At 38.6% G+C, this 22,443-nt stretch overlaps 1 protein-coding gene and 2 non-coding genes across 5 annotated transcripts in view; 2 read left to right on the top strand and 1 right to left on the bottom strand.

Moving 5' to 3' along the window:
- Positions 1–22,443, top strand: part of osp (myosin phosphatase Rho interacting protein outspread) — a 495,008-nt gene that overhangs the window by 351,871 nt on the left and 120,694 nt on the right. The gene's annotated exons all lie outside the window — the stretch shown is intronic.
- LOC112590718 (U2 spliceosomal RNA) lies at positions 16,549–16,742 on the bottom strand. Its single transcript, XR_003114408.1, has one exon. It is a non-coding gene; the product is annotated as a U2 spliceosomal RNA (small nuclear RNA).
- On the top strand, positions 21,877–22,070 carry LOC112590719 (U2 spliceosomal RNA). The gene has a single exon (XR_003114409.1). It is a non-coding gene; the product is annotated as a U2 spliceosomal RNA (small nuclear RNA).

The following is a 22,443-nucleotide window of genomic DNA, read 5'->3' as shown; positions in this document are numbered from 1 at the left end:
ATTATATCCGCCATGTTGAATTTTTTAAATCTGACATCGAATTCGTAATAAGCAATTCAAAGAACCTATAGATACTAAATTTCGCAAAAATTCGTGCGATGAAACGTTATTAGTGTCAAACTTCCTTAGTAAGTAGTGACCACTTTGACACTCTATATTTCTGATACCAATTGTATGTTCAATGTAAAACTTTTTTGTGATTAATGTCTTATCATGAGCTATCATTTCGCATAAAATTTAATTTAAAAATCGGGGACTGAAAAACGGGCACTTTTCGCGGAGGTTCTTTCTTGACCTCATAAATCCCGATGATTGCTCTCACATTTCTCTCTAATACCAGTTAAAAACATGAATATTGTGATTATAATTTTCTCGAAATTCTGATTTTCTGGGACAACAGACTTATCAATCCCGGAAATCCTGGCCATCTGGCAACACTATGCGGAGCGTCGTGCCGAGGTCTCGTTGGCTCGTCGAATTAGACGAAGCACGCGCCGGTGCCGATTAGCTGGTCGCAGTCGGCGCCTGCGACCTCTCTTCTAATAGCGTCTAATTAGATTAGACGTTCGCCCCGTACGTTCGTGTCGTTCCGCTTGTGAGACTGACCCGCGCTGACTGGTGTTAATGATGTTAACGGCCCGAGCAAATCTTGATTCTCTCGCATTAGAATGCCACTTCACTGCCCCTTGTGTGTACCTTTCAACCTTACGGCGCAGTAATCGTTCTCTCAAACATCGCGCGGAAACTTCCTTTTTCTCCGCCGCGCGGATTTCGGAACGGGACTCTACGTTCGAGTGGAAGCGTTCGCAAATACATGTTTTTCGTAAACGGAGAGGAAGAGAGAGAGAGAGAGAGAGAGAGAGAGAGGGGGGGGGAAGAGAGAGAAAATTGCTCTAATCTTGTTATTCCAATCTAAATCTATTACCGATACGAGTTAAAAGATCTTAATAGACTGAAACAACCAGCGAATCAGTTAGTGAAAATTAATCAGTCGTTACACGTGTAATTAAGGGTGATTTAATTGATTAACGAAACTGCATTATCAATAGCACGGAAAAGTGATCGATTGAATTAATCATTGTACGCGACATACTCTCGATGTTAATTTTCGTCATCTGATTCGAGCACGATTTCAATCGATCGATCGATCGTTCGATGCCGATATGCGAGATTATTTATACATCATCAAACTGTAATAACATTCGTTACAAGTACATTTCTCCCGTTTGGAATTACTTCGCAAGCTAATCTTATCAATCAAACGGAAGGGTAATCGATTGAGTCAGTCATTGTGCGTAATCGCGATATACTCGACGTTAATTTTCATCTTTCTGATCGAGCAAGATTTCGATCGATCGATATATTGATACCGGTACGAGGTTATGTATGCACCATCAACTGTAACAACGTTCGCTGTAAATATAGGAGATTGAGGAATTAATTCTAGTCTTATTTTGTCAATTTTTTTAACTTTATTTTAAAGAAATGATTAAATTTACATCAATTAAAATGTTTTCCGTCGTTAGTTGTGACTTTTTCACATTTTCCCGGCAACATAGAGATTCCGCTAGACGATAGAACGATCTGCCTTTCGAAGCGATCCAATCAGACATTCATTTTTGTACATCCCTGTAACTATTTAAATGTGTATTTGTCAAAGCATGTTGTATCGATCGGAATAGATGGTAATCAGATGTTGCTAGATCTGGAGAGTACGCTGGGTGCGGAAGGATCTCCCATTCGAGCTCTAACAATGTTTGTTTAATAACTGAAGCAACATGTGGATGAGCATTATCGTGCAAAAGAATCACTTTACGTCTATCACTGGCTATAACTGGTCTTTTTTGCATCAATTCATCATTCAATTTGTTCAATTGTTGCTGATATCACTCCCCCGTAACTGTTTCGTTCGGTCTTAGAAGCACATAATACACCACACCTTCCATATCCCATCAAACACAGAGCATTGCTGACCGTGAATGTTCCGCTTTGGTGTCGACACTGATGGTTGTCCTCTACTACTGATGGACCAACTCATGATTTTTTTTTCTCTTTGGATTATCAAAATAAACCTACTTTTCATCTCCAATTACAATTCGCCACAAAAAAATTCTTTTTCTATCTGGCAAGCAAAGACATGGCAATATTCAAACAATTTGCAGTGGCATTTTTATTTAATTCATGTGGAACTTATTTGCCTTCCTTTTGAATTTTTTCCATGGCGTGTAGATATTTAGAAATTGTTGATTTATCGACGTTGAGTTGTTCAGCCAATTGTTTTTCCGTTTGGGCGGTGTTTTCATTCAATAATGCTTACACTTCAGAATCTTCGAATTTCTTTGGTTGACCAGTTACGTTCTTTGTCACTCAAATCGAAATCACTACTTTTGAATCGTTAAAACCGAAATTTATAGTTGAAATATAATGGAGCTTGATCACCTTAGGTTGTAACAAGCATTTCATGAGCTTCAGTTGTCGATTTTTTCAAGTCAACCAAAAAAATGATGAATGTCGAAAATGCAATTTTGTACGATCTATTTTAGACGCATATAAACAATGAAACTATCAGTAACAATAGCGCGCAAACTGTTATACGTCACAGAGAAATGACAAATCTTTCAGTGTTGCAAGATTTCAACATTCGTACTAACCATTAACTTGTTACTAAAGCCAGCTATTATTAGGGACCAGAACTAATTCAACCTCCTAATACGTTTCTCTCGTCCAGAATTACCTCGCGATGCAATTGTACTCACAAATATCGAAATCCTCCGTAACATGCATACATCATCCGTGATCATCGCGAAACGTTCGTCGTGTCGCGCGGAGCACAATAGCCGAATCGAGTTCTTTCACGGAGAACACTCGTCATTGATCGTGAATCGTCCGGATGTGCCCGGATGTGATCGGCCAAGATGGGATTACTCGCCTGAATACTTTCCGACGTGATCGCGTGTACGAAATCACGAGACTATTTCGAGGCATATTTTTCGTTTCCGCCGGGATCAGTCGAGGCTTGTCGATGCGAGACGGCCTTTTGGCGCGAAATAACGTAACATTACGATATGAGGCGGTAATATCTATTCTTAGCATGACTCGCGAGTTTGTACAATGTTCCACACTTTACTCGCGTTACGTCGGTGTGTCGTTCGCGACCTTTTTGATCATAGAGTGTATCCTATAATCTTCTGCGCGCGGCCGGTATCACCTTACGGTCCAGCGGCTTCGCACGCATTCGTTCTGCTGTGTTGTCGGACTTCATTAAAAGGATCATATAGCACTCTCTCAGTACCTGAAGAAGGTCGAAAAAGAGAACGATGACGACGACGACGACGACGACGACGACGACGACGACGACGACGAAGACGAAGACGACAGCGGCGGCGATGCCGCTCGTGCGTTTCGTACGTGCGAAATTACGTGCAGGAAATTCATCGAGTGTGCGTCTTGTCATCCAATATTTTAGCGCGTCGGGATATTGCGCGCGATTCCGCGTTAACTCGAGAACCATCCGTGTACCGGTCCCAGGAGTCACCCCATGACCGCGCGTCAAGTTATTATTACACGCGATTCCCGCTGCGCTTTTATTCGGATTAATCTATTTGCGCCGGCGCAAAGAGCTTCTCTCTCGTCGTCTCGTCGCGTCTCGCCTTCCTTCCGCGAGCACTATTCGAACGAGTGCAAATGCAACAGATATCACTGTAGGAAATATGTGATGAAAATTCGGGATCAGTTCGATGCCGCTTTACGCTGACTGCTAATTAGTACCCCGCACATATGTTGGAAATCCGAAAATTCCTCGCTTTTACGTTTTTATATCGAGACGAGTTTATCGACTTTATTCTTCCGATGTTGACTGAAATTATTGTTTTGTCCTGGAGGAAGACACAACCCTCCCTTCACCCGCGATTGCGGGTCCCGCACGTATCTACGTATGCGCGACGAAAGGCAAAGACCAGAAAGGTCCATTTACTTTACTCGCGACTCGGCGGGTGGTCCACTTTTAGGTCAGAGAACTCAATCTCTTTACCCGGGATTGGACTGCGAGTTGATATGCGGGAATCAGGGATGATTCGGAAGGGGTGAATGAGGTTTAAATCATAAATTAACGACTATAAATTATAGAAAACCGAAATATATTTTATTAAGATTAATTTGGAAACAATATTTAAGAAATTTAACAATTTTTGTTGGAGGACGGTTGCGTACAATTACTCCGCGAGATTGGTCTAAAATTACGCATGATTATAAATAAATGGCCGATTGTGTATGTGAAGTGTCGTGAAATGTGTGGCGTAGGGTGAGGAATAGGAGGTTCGGTGGGGGAGAAGGTCAGAGTAAAGTAGAGATTTCATCCTGATGGCAACAAGTCGAAGTTACAATTTTTATAATAAAAAGGAAAGAAATGACTTACTGATTTGGAGACAGTACCGCTTAAAAAAAAAGAGATGATAAACGTGAAGCATCTGGGTGGTTGACAAGGGGCAGGTCGTCTTAAATTGGCTGGAAATCTCCCGATAGAAAGCTCACAGAAAACTATCGGACAGAAAATCTTAACAGCTGCTTCAGATGGAATGATGCGGCAACTATTCGGATAGAAAAAAAAAAGAATTGTAGCACTCCCGGACCAAAAAGAAATGTGGTAATTAGAACAACTGATATAACAACCGTAAAAATGACTGCTACTTCAACTGTAACAAGAGAATCCGACTGCAACTATGATCGCGACGAAAAAGGCCCATCTTGGAAGGAAAACTCAGTATTTATACTCAGGTTGCCCAGCAACAAATTGGGGCACAGTTGGGTTGGGTTATGATTAGGTTAGGTGTTTGCGATGTTATCACGGCGGATTAAGCACTGGGTGAAAAACAAAATCTTAGTCAATTCGAGGACTTTGTCTTTGTGGAGCAATTTCCGGAATATCGAAATTTCCGGAGATTCGGGAGTTATCGCGCCCTAGTAATATGTTTTGGTGCAGGTATTTTCCTGATTCGAACCGAAGTTCACCATATATCTTTAATCATACTATTGTGCTTAAGTTTTTAACGCGCAAGATTAACTCGGATTAAAGTTCATCGAATACTATTGTGATTAGGTTTTTAATCGCGCGGGATTAACTCGGATTAAAGTTCATCGAATACTATTGTGATTAGATTTTTAATCGCACGAGATTACAGTATCAGTATTTTCCTAACTCAGACCGAAGTTCACCAAACACCTTTAATTATACTATTACGATTAGATTTTTAATTGCACGGAATTTTTCGGCCGTAACGTTATCATACCTTGCGATTAACTCATCTTTTCAGATATAAATATCTTCACTACGATTGCAAATACAAGTGTGTTAAAATATAAATATAATAAATATATTAGGTCATCAAGTATGAAATGTCCGATTTCGAATCGAAAGTTTGGTTTATTATATCTCAAACTAGAAATAGTTAATTAAAGTATGCGCCTAAACTATCGATATAGTTTTGCCACCTTGACGGTAGCTTATTTATGCCAGCAGCGAAGAAGCCTGAAGAGCGAGTGGCGATAAAATCGCGGAAAGCGTTTTCCGCAGCTTATTGAAAATTGAATATTTTTCTTTGTAAGAAGTGGTCCAGTACTTGGAGGAAGTAGTAGTCAGTTGGTGCAAAGTCTGGTGAATACGATGGGTGACAGAGAGGTTCCAAGTCCAGCTCTTGTAGTTTGAGCAACGTTGTTTGTGCGACATGTGGTCGAGCAAGTGGTCTTGCAAGAGGATTGGCCTATTTCTGTTGATCAATCTTGGCTGCTTAATCGCAAGCATTCTCATCAGTTCGTCCAGTTGGTTACAGGTAGACATCCGCTGTAATCGATTGACTAGGTTTCATGAAGCTGTAGTGGATAATACTAGCGCTGGACCTCCATTAACTTTCTTTTGTGCATATTCGGTTTCAGTGTGTGTTTCCGCACTTTATCTATATTCAGCCATTGTGCCGAACGCTTGCGATTGTCCAAAAGAATCCATTTTCCATCATATGTAACAATACGATGTAAAAATGGTTCGCCTTTATGTCGTGATGTGAAGAAAAGCAAGCTCGGAGACGATTTCTCTTCTGACGCTCATTTAATTCATGCGGAACCTATCTATCCCGCTTCTTTACCTTGCCGACTTGTTTTAAATGATCCAGTATTATTGGAATAGTAACGTTAAACCTTGCTGCTACTTCACGCATAGTTTGGGATGTATCCGCTTTCATTATAGCTTTCAGCTCATCATTATCCACCTTGGTCTCGGGTCGCCCACGTGGCTCATTTTCAAGATTAAAATCGCCAGAACGAAACTTCTCAAACCATCGACGTACTGTACGTTTATTAGTCACATCTTTACCAAACACTTCGTTGATATTTTGAGTTGTCTGCGCTGCATTGGGTCCACAACGGAATTCGTATTCGAAAATAACACGAACTTTTGACTTATCCATGGTTACACAAAAATTGCTTAACTCGAAAGATAATCACAAACCAAAATATGCGTTTGAAAGATGATGTATCTTTACAACAGAAAAAGAACCAAAAACTGTAAAAGTGAAATATCGACTGTCGAACTTAATACTTAAAGAAATCGGATATTTCATATTTAAGGACCTAATAATAAACAGTCGAGATACTCACACATAAAGTCGTTTCAATATGACGGAATGACTGCCAATTAGCGTCTTCTCACGTATGTTGAAAATTCGAGAACTTTTCGATACATGTCTTACCCTGTCGAGCAATTTTATTCTCCCGATGTTGCTTGAAATTAATTATCGCGGCGAATATCTCGCGCGACCAGTTTTTATTAACTCATCTTTTTAGACATAAGTTTCCTCGCTACGACATTTATGAGTAAAGTTTATTTTTTAGAGACTTTGTAATACGCAGCAGAATTCGGGATGGAATTCCGTCCGCAAAATCCAGTCTGGATTCCTTTTCGCATCCTTGTGTGTTGTCACATCAGGCGATCGAGTTGTCGTGTAAATTTTCGGTGAACAATACGCATACGTATCGTGCGTGAATACGTATATCTATTGTTCCTGAATTCTGGGTGGTCAGAATTCTTCGGCGAGCTTGGGAAAAATTCTCCCGGGCGCGCTTTACGGGCTCTTCCGCACGCTGCCGCGCCACGACGAGCGAAACAACGGACGGGGTTGAAGTATTTACGGTCTCGTTGAGACAATGCTCACGCACAGCGAATCGCCGTTCCTGCGTGGCTCTCCCTCAATTCTCTCTCTTCTCGCTACTGCGTCGAGATGTACGACAGGTAGAAGAGAAGAAGAGAAGAAGAAAAGAGGCAAAGATGGAACACTCTTTCTCTCTCTCTCTCTTTCTCTCTCCCCTCCCTCCCTCCTCTCCCTCTCTTCTTTTCTCGCTTCGATCCTGTATCTTCCGGCTACCATGTACATGGAGAAAAATATTAACTTTCGGCTTCCGAGTGGCAGCGATCGTCATTAGTTGCCGTGCGAGCAATTAACAATCGTCGATTCAGTTCACTCTCTAAAGAGGCAATTTTCTTCAGTTATATTTAATTTCACTTGATACTCTTCTTTATTTTTATCAACAGTATACGCGAAAAACATTTTCATTGAATAATGTATGATGACGTAATTGGGATACATTCATGTCAAAACCTAATTTACAACCATCGCAACAAATATTAATTAATTAATAATTCGCTCAGATATTTTTTTAACCTTATGAAAATTTCTCGTAAGTAGAGAAACTATACCGATTCTAACTTACTTTTACAAAATGACGGCCCTGAGTTCTACGTTAGGAGGAGGAGTGGTGATCAAAAATTAACTAAATATTGAAGTTTACAAATAATATTTAAAACAATATTAAAATATTAAAATGAAACTAATCAATATCTATTTTTTTATTACTACCAACCCCCCTCGTGATGTAGACGTGACGTCATGCGATGTCAAGGCCGCCATCTTGGAAAAGTGAATTAAAATCGGTATAGACTCCCTTGTATCATACGTTAAATAATTTTCCATACTATCCTCGAATGTGTTAATATCTTCTAGCAAAATTCTCTTCGTCTTCACGTTTGACCGAAGTTCAGCGATTGTTCGTTATTTATCGCTTTCCGCTACCTATCAGTGGCGATTGTCTGACCTCATGTCCGTAAAATGACTCATTCTTTGAGCAGATAAAAGTACCGACACGAGCACGCACACGCGATTTGACGAACTTTCGCCAGTTCACAGTACAATAATAATTAAAAATCAATGGTATCATCGGAGAACAGATTCATCATCGGAATTTGAATCGTAATTATAAAAGTGAACACGGGATATTTCGTCGCTCGCACATAAAATGTTAAAGGCCGGTCCAGGATAGGTTGCAACGCTCAGTTACGCGTTGCAGAGTGACAAGTTGTCAATTGCAAGTTGTAAATCATTTCAATGCCTAATCCACATATAGATTTCCACATCGAGAGTTGCAAATTGTGAAGAAACAGCCAATCAGAAAATAGAATGTCCATTTTTTCGTTGTCCATTAATTTTAATCGATAATTAGCTAGCAGCATAGTTAAATAATATTGGCTATTTTTGTCAATTAATCGTTTAATGAACGTTACTTTGATGAGCTAATAGCGTTAGCACAACAAAAAATGAATAAAATAACTCGATGTCTGACAGCCTTGAGACTGTAATAAGACTATGAATTAAACCTAACCTCAAATTTTACACAAAGACGGCACATAAAGGAAATATCTATTTTATCGAGTAATATAGTAATAATTTTCCAAGCATCTTTTATCTCTATTCCTAAAATCTAATTCAGTTTTATTAATCAGAAATTTGTTTGTCTTTGTGTGTATGATTAGTGGTCGCATTTCGGACTCATTCCATTCTTCTCCAACTGCTTCAAACACATCCAATTCATACTGCTCTTCAGTATCCATTTCTTTTTACAAATAATGAATGCGATATATAAGATATCTACAAAACCATCAAAAATATCAAAAATTAGAATACACCATTTATATCACGCAAACGTTATCCGTGATGTCGTATCTCATTTTTCATGCTCTTTCTAAATTCGATGATTGGCTGAGATGTTGCGATTGCCGGTCGTCAAGAAATTAAAAGTTAGGCAACTCTCTTTTGCAATCTTTTAGTGACTGTCTAGTAGTTGCAACTAGTAGTTGCCATTTTTCGCACGTCGCAACTGGGTGGTGTTTGCAACTTATTCTGAACCGGCCCTTAAGGCACCGGAACGGATCGACGTATGGAAGGATCAGCGTGGCGCTTGGATTGCGCGAGAAACGCAACGGCCAACCCTTTCGATATCGTTCCACTTTTTCCACTTGTTCCAAGGAACGTGGAAACGTCCGGTGTGGCCGGCGGCGCCGCCGGTATTGCGGCGCTGGCGGCGGCGAGCCAGAAGGAAGAACCAGGAGGCCATTACCCGTTGTGCCACAACCGTTCAACCGACCAAGCCCATTACCATTTATCCCGGCGCGCTGCGTGCCGGAATCGGAATTCGCGCTTTTGCGGGCGGAGCGAGGCGCGAACGAATTTATAATAACGAAGAACTTCCCGTTGCACCACGAGCGCGCGTGCGGTTCCGCTTCGAGGCCGATCGGCATCCTGGGGGATGTCCGACGTTTCGGCTTCGGCCTCAAAAAGAGAATTTGTCTCTCTCTCTCTCTCTCTCTCTCTCTCTCTCTCTCTCTCTCTCTCTCTCTCTCTCTCTCTCTCTCTCTCTCTCTCTCTCTCTTCTCTCTCTCTCTCTCTCTCTCTCCTCTCTCTCTCTCCCAATGAAAACCGAACGGACGAAGTCTCGGCGGGATCTGTTCGTCGTAATTAACGTCAAGTCCGCGACAACTCGTGACTCACGAAACACCGGGCGGTAACGAAGTCGCTAAAATTCCGAAAGCGAACGCTCCTGATTTCGTTTCATATATACTCATGCGCGAAACTCGCAAATAATGCAAGATTATCATCATCGTTCACGCTGTGCGATGAATTGACTCGCATTGACCTTTTGGAAATTTCAAAATCATCATGTTAATAAAAATTTGGGCACTATTATAACTATATATTTTTGAGATTAAATAGAGTAAAAAAGTCTAAAATACCATTTTTTCTTCCGACAAGTAGTTATCAAGATAACGTAAGACAAATATCAAAAAAATTTGTCTTGAACATTTTTTTACTCGCTCAATTTTTTTATATTTAAGGAATACTTAATCATTTTTCCAATATTTAATTTACGATATCTCGCTATTTGTCGGAAGAAAAAATAGACTTTTTAATTTTATTTGATCTCAAGAATATACTGTTACAATAGCGCTCTGAAATTTGATAATTTTGAAATTTTCAAAGATCAATCAATTTTTTCTCCGACAAATAGTTAGCAAGATATCATAAGTAAAATATTTAAAAAATTATCAAGTTCTTCTTAAATATCTCAAAAAATATTAGACAAATAAAAAAATGTTTCCGACAAAAGTGGTTTAAATTAATTGGTAGAAAAAGATGATATAATAAAAAATTGGGATTTCCATTTAAGAAAAGTAATGATTAGTGAATATCTCGAAAATGGTCCATCGGCTCCATCTGTAAACAAACCGATATAGCTCTCTCTCTCTATTTTATGTCCCTCTTGAAACCATACAATTCTTGTACGAAATATTTTTTTCTGAAATGTCTTGTTTTCGAGATATTTTACCGGGACTTTTTGCACACCCTGTATAACAATAATAATAAAAATAATACCGGTTATTTTGTACACAATAATAGTCATATATTTCCATGCTTTGTGAAAAAGTATATACACGCTTTCTGAAAGTGAAATTTACTTATAAAAAGTTTGTGTGTGTCTATTTTTGTTTCCTTGTAAGATTAACCATTTATTTTTTCTCGGTATGATCACTGCCGGTCAATAAGAATAGCACGCTGAAACATGCTGTTCGAATCCGACACGCGTGCGCAGGACGACACGGCCCTCGCTTCACCTGGCGATCAATTGTACGATGCGATCGATCGTCTCCCCTTTGCATGTATTTTGCTGATAACGTATTTCTCAGACGGCCGACACACAGCGATAGAGAGGGTGGGAGAAGGAGCAGGAGGAGAGATCGAAGAGCCGCGTGCGATCGAGCGTGGTGCCTCCATTTCCGAGGGCGAGACGAACGCGTCTATCATTCCGTAAAATTGATAAACGGTACCGTGATCTATGGTCGCCAAGCGGAAGGTATGCGTCCGTCCATCTGTTCGTTCATTGAGAAGAGCACAAGGCGGATTGGGGCGCTGGACAATTAGCAATGAGATCCGCTAGGAGAGCGCGCGGCGCTTTCTCGCCGCGCGCTCTCCTAGCGGAATCTTTCGCCCTGCGATGCGGATAATCGCCGTCCGCGGACGGCTCTCCCTCCGGCCGTTCCTTCGTTCGTTCCTTCTGTCGGTCGATCTTCGAGAGCGGACAATATTACCGGCAGGCACGCCACGAGCTAAACAGAGAGAGAGAGAGAGAGGGGGGGGAGGAGAAGGAAGAGAGAGGTTGAGAAGATGAGGAAAAAAGGATCGGTCGAAGAAAGCCGAAGAGCGGGATTTATTATGAGGATCGTATGTCCCGTAAGAGCAGCCGTGAAAGTGCACCGCGCCTGCTAACCAAGAGGGGGAGAGAGAGAGAGAGAGAGAGAGAGAACCGCAACGTGGTGGCAGAGAGCAGCGGCGGCTTCGTCTTTACGATCGCAGCCGTACTCTCGACATTCTGGTGCGCGCATATGATTAGTTAGCGGTAGATTGTAGCCGCGTATGAATTATCGGCTAATCGCTCGCGCGCGGTGGAGTGTATATACGTACAAGCACACATACACACGCACGGTATCTTTTACCGTTTTGAAGAAAGGCTCGCGCGAGTTGGTCTTCTTCAGACGAAGGGAGAACGCAATCGCGCGAAATAACGCAGCGAGCGTTTCGATAAAGCGTCGAAACATTTGTCGGATTGAAACTTACGAGTCAGTGATTAAGTTTACACGGCAGCTTTAAATCCGGTTTAGCAACTACTACCGTAGTTAGTGATTTCTTGCATCTGATTGGTAGATTCTTTTCGATTTAAAGATTCGATTCAAATTAAACGCAAGAACTCACTAATTACGGTTATTACAAAATCGGATTAACGATGCCGTGTAAACGCAGTCTCCGATGTAAGGGTGCATTCACATCTGGGCAGAAAAGCAGAAAGCAGAAAGGCAGTAGCCAATCACAAATGGCGCTGATAGTCTGTCTCTTGCGAGAGTTTTTCTCTCCGCCACTCTCTTGACTGCTGCCTTCCAGCTTTCTGTTTTTCTGCCCAGGTGTGAATGCGCCCTAATACGATACGACACGATATTATATGTCGAGAGAACGATAGATCAGCGGGATGTAATCCACGGTCATAATATTAGCAGTGTGATTCAGTTTTGTGGGTTTTGCAAGAGATGACACTAATGTCAATTTTGTCCAAGACATTCCAATCACAGCTGTTGTTTCTTAATGCTTTAATATTAATCCATGATATTTAGTTATTTATTAACAACAGACGCAGTAAAAATCGTGTTAATATTATCTTAAAATGAAGCTTTCTAAAGAGCATTTCCGACATGCGTTGCTTTGGTTTTTTAATTAGAAGAAAACGGCGGATGAAGATCATAGAATTCTGATAGAAACTTGTGATGATGTTACTCTATCAATTGAGACACGTGAATATTAGTTGGACGATTCAAAAGTGGTGATTTCAATGTTAATAACAAAGATCGCTCAGGACATCCAAAAAAGCTTAAAAATGCAGATTCGCAAGTATTATTGGACAAAAATCCAGCACAGTTGAGAACTTGCTAGAGCATTAAATGTTAATCGTACAACAGTTACTAAAAGTTTACATGATATGGAAAAGATTAACAAAGAAGGAAAATGGATTCCACATCAATTATTGGAGAACGCCATTGCGAACCGGTTGAGAACATTTGCATTTCGTTGATTGTCAGATAAAGATGAACAGTTCTTTGTATCGAATTGTTACTGGGGATGAAAAATGGATCCATCTGGATAATCCCAAATGAAAAAAATCATAAGTTGATCCAGGCCAACCAAGCCAATTAACATCCACTTCGAGACGCGATATTCACGGTTCAAAACTGTATTGCTGTGCATTTGGGATCAAGAAGGTGTTGTATATTATGAACAGTTAAATCCGAATAAAATTGTCACCGTTGATCGTTATGGGCAACAATTATACAAATTGAAATGAACACTACGGTCACTAATTGCGAGTAAACGTAAAATGATCCTTCTTCACGACGATGCTCGACTTCATGTTGCGTTATCAGTGAAGCAAGCGCTATTAGGACTGGAATGGCAAGCCTTACTGCACCCCGCGTATTCTCCAGATATTGTTCCATCCGATTATCACTTATTGCGGTCGATGCAATACTTTCACAACTTCGAACAAGTGCGAAAATTTGTTGAAAAAAATTGGATCAACTGCAAAGAAGAATCTTTTCATCGTCGCGGAATCCATCTCTTGCAAGGACGTTGAGAAAAAGTTGTAGAAAATGTAGGAAAATATCTTGATTAAGATATTCGTTCATTATCTTGTTTGAGTAAATCAATTTTTGAGAAAAAACGCTCAAAACTAAATCACACTCCTAATATAATGTAACCGGACAGGATGCGGACGATCAGAGAGACCAGCGACTTTTGATACACATGCGATGCAATTTGTTGAATAACGCAATATACCGAAGCTTCTGGCGACTGTCATGCGACTGCGAGGCACGAAATATCAGCTGCGTTCAGAAAGCATATAAATTTGTATAACGATTGAATAATTCAACATTATTGGTCCGAATGTAAGAATCTAGCAGTATAGATCAATAATCACTTAACTGCTCTCTGAACACTTTGTCTTATGAACGTAGAGACATTGTAACACGAGCAGTCGCGTTGGCGCATCGGATGCGCCGTGAAATTCACGAGCGTTGTAGACGATAGTGTGACATTAATTGTGTAAATTCGTCGTTGTAGTGAGATGTCGATCGATACCGATTGACACTAAAGACCCTCTAGTAAGAGCCACGAAATAACGTCCCTGAATTTTGATTAGTGCCGCCATTTTTCAGCAAACTAATAGATATAGTGTTAGACTTACTACTATACATACAAATACCATATCAACTACCATGGATTACGTTTGCACGGCAACGTTAATCCAATTTTGTAACAACCGTGAGCTCTTGTGTTTAATTCGAATATATCTTTAGATCTAAAAGAATATATCAATCGGATGCAAGAAATCACTAATTAGTGATCACTAAGTAATTAGTGGAACTGATTAAAGCTGCCGTGTATAGTCTGTACTTTAAGATAACCTTAACTATAGAATAAAATTTATGTTCAAATGTCTAATAGCCGCATATATTCTCGAGGAAAGCTGAGACGGGACAGGATGGTGAATAGTTACTAGAAAGAAAAAAAATGATGGGGCGAAAGAAATAAATAAAAGTTAATTATTTACTTCATTAGATTACGCCTCATGCTTTAAACATTACATATCGCACCATGGGTGCTTCCGGTATTTGCGTCGTTAACCTAACCTAACCCTTTCCGACGTTGTTTCGTGATTTGCTAGAGCGTCCCTGATGACACACATCACTCGCGTGTCTGCCGTGCGGTCTAAAAAAAGAAAAATAGAAAGAAAAGAAACGTTACGACGAATGGTAACGGCGGAAAATAGCGACTTGTGAAAAATCCGAATCGCGGAGCGGAGGAAAGTGAGGTAGAAAGGGGGAGGAGCGTCTTTCGGAGTGCTTCTTCGGCAGAGCTTTGGCAAAAAGGTTGACGCGACGTCGTTGAAGCTTCGATCTTACGTAATTCCCGAGTTCGAGCAACAGAGAGGCCGTGGATCCAACTGCTGTGGTATCATGAACGACACGCTTCTTGCGGCACTTGGAAGCCGCCGATACGCTTGTTCTTACTCTTGCAACGGCTATTGGCCGTTCGTCCGCGTTCGCGCGATCTCTGCGGCCGCGTATCCGCACCGCCGAGGATCTCGATCGCGCGGGGAGAGGGGGGGCTTACGCGGTGCGGAGCGCCCGCAAAAAAGGTGGCGCTCGGGCGGGGATCAGGTGGAATTTACGGTTCACCGTAATCGTTCGGTTATAGCGAGGCGCGATGCATGCATCGTGGACCCGCGTCATCGATTCGAGTCGCGAACGATCGGCTGTGCGGGGAAGAACCGCCTGCCTCCGTCGTTTATCTCTCGACATCCCTTCGAGCCTCTACTCGCTCTGAGAACGCAAGAAGCATCGACTTAACGTCATCTTAACCATCGTCGACCCTTGTTTCCGTTCGCAGACAATTTTCCCTGCGGTTGTAGATTAGACTGATTTACACTTGTCGCCTTAAAGCTCCGAGAATTTTCCAAAGTTTGAAATCCGAAATAATTGAGTCTTTCGTATCGTTCAATCTGTTTGCATCTTTTTAAAAAATTAAAGATTCAAGTTTAAACCAGATTTCTATTTGCACTTTTTGAATTTCGAAAATTGTTATCTTATATTTACGCAATTAGATTTGTTGCTTGCCAGTGATACGATAAATTGTGTATCCCGTGATTATATTTCGCGACTGGAAGGAGTAAAATAGAATTCTCTCTAAAGTTTCGTCGATTGAGAGCCGCGGTCGCTTATCCAAGTGTACTTTAGCGAGTCTGCAGATGCCTACTCTTCCGGCAAGAGCAAAAGTGGCCGACCGCGCTATGGAAAGCCAAAAAGTCTGCCGAAGATAGCTTTTTGCTCGCGTCGATCGCATCGTGTATGTCGATGCGTTCGGATCGCAAAAATAAAGGTAGAGAAGCGTGCCTGATTGGCCTGCGACACGACCGCAGGCTGGCGTGTCGAAAAGCTTCTGAGCGCGATGATATGCCCCCAATCTTCCTTCATGTTTTAACGTGTCTTCATCATTCCTCTCTCGTAGACGAATGCGACAAAAGAAAGACCTAACCTATAAACGCATGTTTGCGCGACGTTGAGTAAAACAGCGAAATTTTCTCCATTCCATGGAAACAATACCCAACTTTTTCCCTGCTCACTTTTTGTCAAAAGTAAATGAATGATTGATTTAAATCACAAATTGTTCCGCAATTCGGTCATTTTTCATTGAAATTGCAAAGACAAAATTTGCATGCACTTTCTGAACACATACTGTATGAAAATGCAACGTACAAAAAATTTAATTTCTCTTCAGCTTTCAATCTATTATTTCTTCGTAAATATCTTGATAAATAGCTTCGTAAATATAGCCGTGCTAATTTTCATTGATTGCTCAAATAGAAAATTACCGAATGTGATGATCGAATTATATATACAATAAAGATTTATTGTATATATAATTCGCCGGAAATGTATAAATAACTTTCACGTTCTTTTTTGATCGGTCGTGTAAAATTTCCAGAGTACAATTCACTTAGATCTTCTTAACAGGGTTATATATATAGTATATTGGTATTTTCCTAAAACTCGGGGATCTTATGTTTGAACTATTCTGGGAGGCCGCGCCTGGCTATAGTGCAACGCCAGGACGACCAGTGGCGGGACGGGAGCAAGCTCCACATGTCCACCCGATACCAAAAATCAGTTTAATAATCTGAACCCCCTATGGGGGTTGTATCAGATATTAAGCTGATAAGAACAGATACTACACTTTTGATCTTAGCACATAGTGCCGAGAAGCGATGCCTTAACCCGCATCGGTCGCCTTTATATTAGGCTCTATTGTGAGATTTAACTGCGAGAGAAGTGCGCCGCGTAGCGACTAGAGTACGAACTATCGAGAGCATTTGGAGTGATTAAGAAACGTTAGTAGTTTTGTCGGGCTATGTATAAAAATAGTTTACCTAAATTCCTCTAGAATAATGGATAACTTTTTTAATTCATCCATTGATTCATCGCATGAAGCGCAAATGTAGCGAAGCGTTCCTTTATTCATCGATGAATTATATGAATACGTTTTTATTTACAGCGCTGAAGTTATTACATATTCATCAGATCTATTGACTCATTGTGAGGATAGACTGATGAAATTCCTAATTGAATATGGTTGAAGTAATTTCTTAATCTAAAAACATAAATTGTTGTATATAAATCTTAACATAGAGACCTTAAATGATAATTTAATAAAAAAGATGTGTAAAGATGAATCTTTCGATTCTTCTCTTAATATTTCATCCTTATCATCAACTAGTGATGACACAGTGATGACAATGTATATGTAAAACATGCAAAAATTGATAATTTTGTATAAGAAATAATGTTATTATATTCAGATATAGACTTTAAAACATATTTTTGATTGTCTAGAACAGTGCTCGGAATTACTTTCACTTTTCAGGAATTTTTCTTCACTTACTTCCCCTTAGTGCATTCGCATGCCCGCTGGCCATAGATCTGACAGTCGTGCTCCCCACTTCAGGGCCGTTGACATCATAGACGCTTACCAATAGCTGTAATTAGAGCTAATTTTACAGCTATGGTAAGCGCTTCTTGGATGTTATGATGTCAATAGCCCTGAGGCGGGGAGTGTGACTGTCAGATTTATGGCCAGCGCACGTGCACATATAGTAGTAAGGGAAAGGTAAAGAAAAGTACGTAAGTGGGAGAAAACTCCTGAAAATCGTCACCCGGTAAGTGAAAGTAATTCCGAGCACTAATCTAGAATTTCAGTCGAGGTATGTGTTAAGGTATTTACTCTGATTATAAACGTAAAATATATGTACATATTATATAAAATTAATATGTATATAATAAATGAAATGTTTATACTTTCTAGTTTTATATAATTTGTAGAATCTTATTTAAGATTTACAAGGTGAGTAAGGATCGCGAATAGGACGCATTCCAATTTTTGTTAAAAAAGCAATCTTATTAACTATAATATGGATTGTTGCAAATTAAAAATCAATTCGATCAACTGCAGACCGCTTTGGTCTAAGCAAAAGAAATGCTCATACTGTATTTATACGAAATTGTAAGTTACTAAATAAAAAAATATAAAATTGTATATTTTGGCTGACAAGGGGGGCTGCATATTAGAATATTGAGCAATTTAATCGATTAAGGGGGCATGCAAGTTTCTGCAATGTTTTTGGTTGTGTAGATGGTTCACATATTCCAAATACCTGGACCTGTAAAAGACAATTCCTATTATAACAGGAAGGCTTTCTACTCTATATTATTATAAAATATCTGCAACGCCAAAAAAGAATTTATTGATGTATATTGTGGATGGCCAGGATCAACACATGCTAGGATGCTAGGATCTGGTAAAATTCTCCAATATATAAAAAATTAATTGAAAACCACGAATGTTTCCTTCAAATGCATATCTTTTAGAAGGCTAGGCTTACTCTTTGCAAGTTTTTATAATGGTTCCTTTTGAGGATAATGGACATCTAATACATGCACAAAATCTGTTTAATAAAAGACTATATAATACTAGAATTATTATTGAATAAACTTTGGTCATTTAAAATATTTATTCAGAAGATAAAAATTTTTTAGTATTGTAGAATTAGAATATATAATTTTAACATGTTGTATATTACATAATATTAACATAAAAGATGGTGTTAATACAGAAATTATAGAAAAAGAAGTTGATGATGATTGTTTTAACAATGGTGATTGTGATTGCTATGAAAGTGCATCGTTGAATGTATTAATATTGAGGAATAAAATAATGCAGTCTTTAAATTAATGTTCATATAAATTTAATTAATATAAATATATATACATTACTTTTACAATCATTTTTTATACATAGTTTGATATTATCTATTTCTTCACAAAATATTATTACATTGTTATTATTTTAAGGATGTTATTTTCCTGTCATATCTAAAACTTAACTATGTTCTATTTATAATAAATCACAGTATAGGCAATATAGAAAGACTAGGTATTATTTTCCAAATTATTTCTAACTATTTTTAAAAATAAATGAGCACTTTAAATGTATCAGTTTTAAATCTTGTTTTAAAATTAAACCTTTATAATTAAAAAAAAAAGAAATAGAATACTGCAACAAAATATATCAGGTATTTATCTAATTAAAATATTTACCTAATCAAAACATAAAGTTAACATTTAAAATATTATGTTCAGTTATTCTTTTTTCAGAGCGTTAGCAAATTCCAACATAGCTTCAATCTCTTTTTCTTTCAAACGCATTTTTTCACCAAGCATTTCTTTTCTTTTTTATTTTCTTTTTCTTCAATATTCTTAAATTCAGTCTTTTATCTTGTATATAATTTGATCTCTCTGTAATTTTTCCATTTTCTACAGAAAATAATTTCTTCTTTCGAATATGTTTATCTTTATCAAATTTATTTATTTTAACATTACAGTTTTTTTTCAACACATTTGTGTTGTTCAATATCACTATTGGTAAAAGTTGTTTATAAATTATTTTCTTCTAAACTACTACCAAGCGTGCTGAGGCACTTGATGTTCTTTATAACCTAATACGCTGTCAAATACTTCGAAATACTCCCATGAGATATTACTTTCTCCAGTGTTAATTTGGTTTCTTTTCTTTTTTATTAGTTTTGTATGTTGCTGATAAGTTTCTGTATTTTACATCACATATATCACCTGTAACACCGACATTGTTAGTACTATTAATTGCCTTTGCAATATTTTGCCACAATTGCTTTTTTCTAATATTTGTTCTGATAGTTGTTAATAAATAAATTTTGGTTCTTCTCATAAACATATATCTACTAATAATCAGATTAAACTTTGTATCCATTTAAAATTTTTTAGATTCTGTATTTTTCTTTCATATTTCATTAGTTAACCAAATATTTTATAACTTTAGATGCATACTGTGAAATGTAATGTGTATCTGTAACAAAGAAATAACAATGTCTACATTTATTTAAAAAAGAAATCTTATTTTATAATCTGAATTAATACTGAGAGAAATTTGACATAGAACAAGCATATAGGTTATATTTTCTAAGAAATAAAATAACTTGCCATTTATCGACTTCTTATAAGTTGCATTATCTATTTTAACAGTAAAATTAACATTATTGTGACGGAGACATGTTTGTGAAGAGATATGTTTTCCATTATTGATTTATTTTGATGCATTGGATTATCTTTGTATAGGTTATATCTGTAACAAAAATCAAAAAGCCAGGGTTATGTATAATAGGCACTATAATTGAGTTTCAGAATTATATATACATATAAATATTAAATTGTTGATATTTACCAATTTTGGTCATGTATAAATATTTATTTCTAACGTTCGTTGAATCCATTCTTCAAACTGTCCTTAAACATGTGGCATCAAACACTCATCAAAGACGTTATATTGTCATCTGTCCGATGATGAAAATGCGGTGGATTTATGCTGAATTAAAAAATTCATTCAATATAACGAAGATATGAAAAGAAATAAGAGATGAGAAGAGAAAATATGAGAAGAAATATGTGCAAATAGTGAGATAATATAATTGAGATGTGTACATGTCCGAATAAAATTAGACGAAAAAATTCTTTCGCTAATTAGAATGCACGTGGTCTATCTCAGACACGTTTGTATATAGATAATTAATTTATTTTCAAGAAATTTATTTACAAGTACTCTACACGGGGATCTCGTCATTTTCAACATACTGAAATTCTTCATTTGTCATTTTTCATTAAAATTGCAAAAAAAATCTGTATATACATTCTGGGTACATCATACTGTAGGAAAATGCAACATTCAAAGAATTAAATTTTTTTTTTTTTCAGTTTTCAATCTACTATTTTCTCATAAACACCTTGAGAACTGTGCTAGTTTTCATTGACTGTCCAAATAATAATTAATGAAAAGTGCATGGTAATCGTATTATTATATATACGATAAAGATTTATGGAAATGCACAAATATATCTTTCATTTTCCCTCGACTGACTGTGTAAGCAATTTTTCAAATACAGTTAATTATACCGTATACGTAATTTAATGAGACGCGGCGGTATCATAATGCCATTCACCGGTGACCGTCGCGGCATTTGACGCGTTAATTTATCATTCCGAGAATTATATATGCGCTTCGACCAACCTATGATAATGTTTCGATGTTTTTTCTGTTTCAGGTAAGTTCTTTCATACACATTATCTGCCGGCGTTTTCGTTCGATCCATCGAGCGCTTTTTACGGTTGACATCACGAGGTAAGCAGAGGTTACAATTGTTAAGCTAAAGTTACAAAAAGGTCGATAACGACCTGTGCCGGAGTTCGAAATCTGTTTCGAAATGCACGCGGTGCGAATCTCGTAAAATGCGTCTTTTGAAATCGAAGCGGAGCAACGACTCTCTGTCGCTAATAATATTACGTACTAAAGCTAAGGTGGGAATGTCAATTTTAATGGAGGAAAGTGGAACGATTTCCGAACGCGCACGCTCGCTCGTACACCACTATTTATTACCACTGTTACTACCGCGGTTACGTGGAATCATGAATTATGTATATTCCTGCAAATTGCAATCAGCGCTGCGTTCATTATGCGACACCTGTTCTAACCGCAGGTAAGATTTTTTAGCGCATGCGATCAATTCCCGAGCCCGAGACGTTGCCGCGCGCGCGGCATTCCTGCCGACGAGCTGCGGCCACGTGCTCTAACTTTAACTCGTGGTGGAAAGGGAACAGTTTCCGCGGGGGCTGAGGAACGGGGGGAACCGACCGCTCTCTCCGCGTGTAGTACGCTCACTATCCGCTACGTGGCGTAACTTGCGATTCGGTCGTATCCAGTTCTCTCGCAGTTAAATTTCGTAGAGCAACCAAATATAAAGGCGACCAATGGCAAACGAGGTATCGCTTCTCGGCACTATGTGCTAAGATCAAAAGTGTAGTATCTGTTCTTATCAGCTTAATATCTGATACAACCCCCATAGGGGGTTCAGAATTATTAAGTGATTTTTGGTAACAGGTGAGCATGTGGAGCTTGCTCCGATCTCGCCGCGGGTCGTCCTGACATTGCACTACAGTCAGGTGCGGCCTCATAAGATATTTTAAACATAAAAGATCCTTAGGTAAGAGAAAAGAGAGAGAAACTTATTTTTCGCGTTTGAGAATTAGAGAGAGATAAATACTGAAATTGAGTTCACGTATCAAATAATAAGTTGTTCTCTCTCTTTCGAGAGAGAAATCTTCATGTATGTTTCTTTTTTTCGACATCACGACAATTTTTGTCTGTTAGCTTCTGAATGTTTCGTGTACTGGGAAATCGATAGTTTGTAGTTTTTAAAAATGTGTAGAAAGTCTATGAATACATTCCTCACCGGAGTATCACAGTTGTACGTCTGTATGACAATCTTCAATAGTAAAGTTACAATTGAAGAAAAATCCTTTTATTTCATAAAGTGTACATTTTAAATGTT

The sequence above is a fragment of the Harpegnathos saltator genome, unplaced genomic scaffold, assembly GCF_003227715.2.
Source record: "Harpegnathos saltator strain DR-91 unplaced genomic scaffold, Hsal_v8.6 scaffold138, whole genome shotgun sequence".
Classification (NCBI taxonomy): domain Eukaryota; kingdom Metazoa; phylum Arthropoda; class Insecta; order Hymenoptera; family Formicidae; genus Harpegnathos; species Harpegnathos saltator.
The sequence above is the reverse complement of the archived record's forward strand: the minus strand, read 5'-3'. Positions and strand labels throughout refer to the sequence as shown.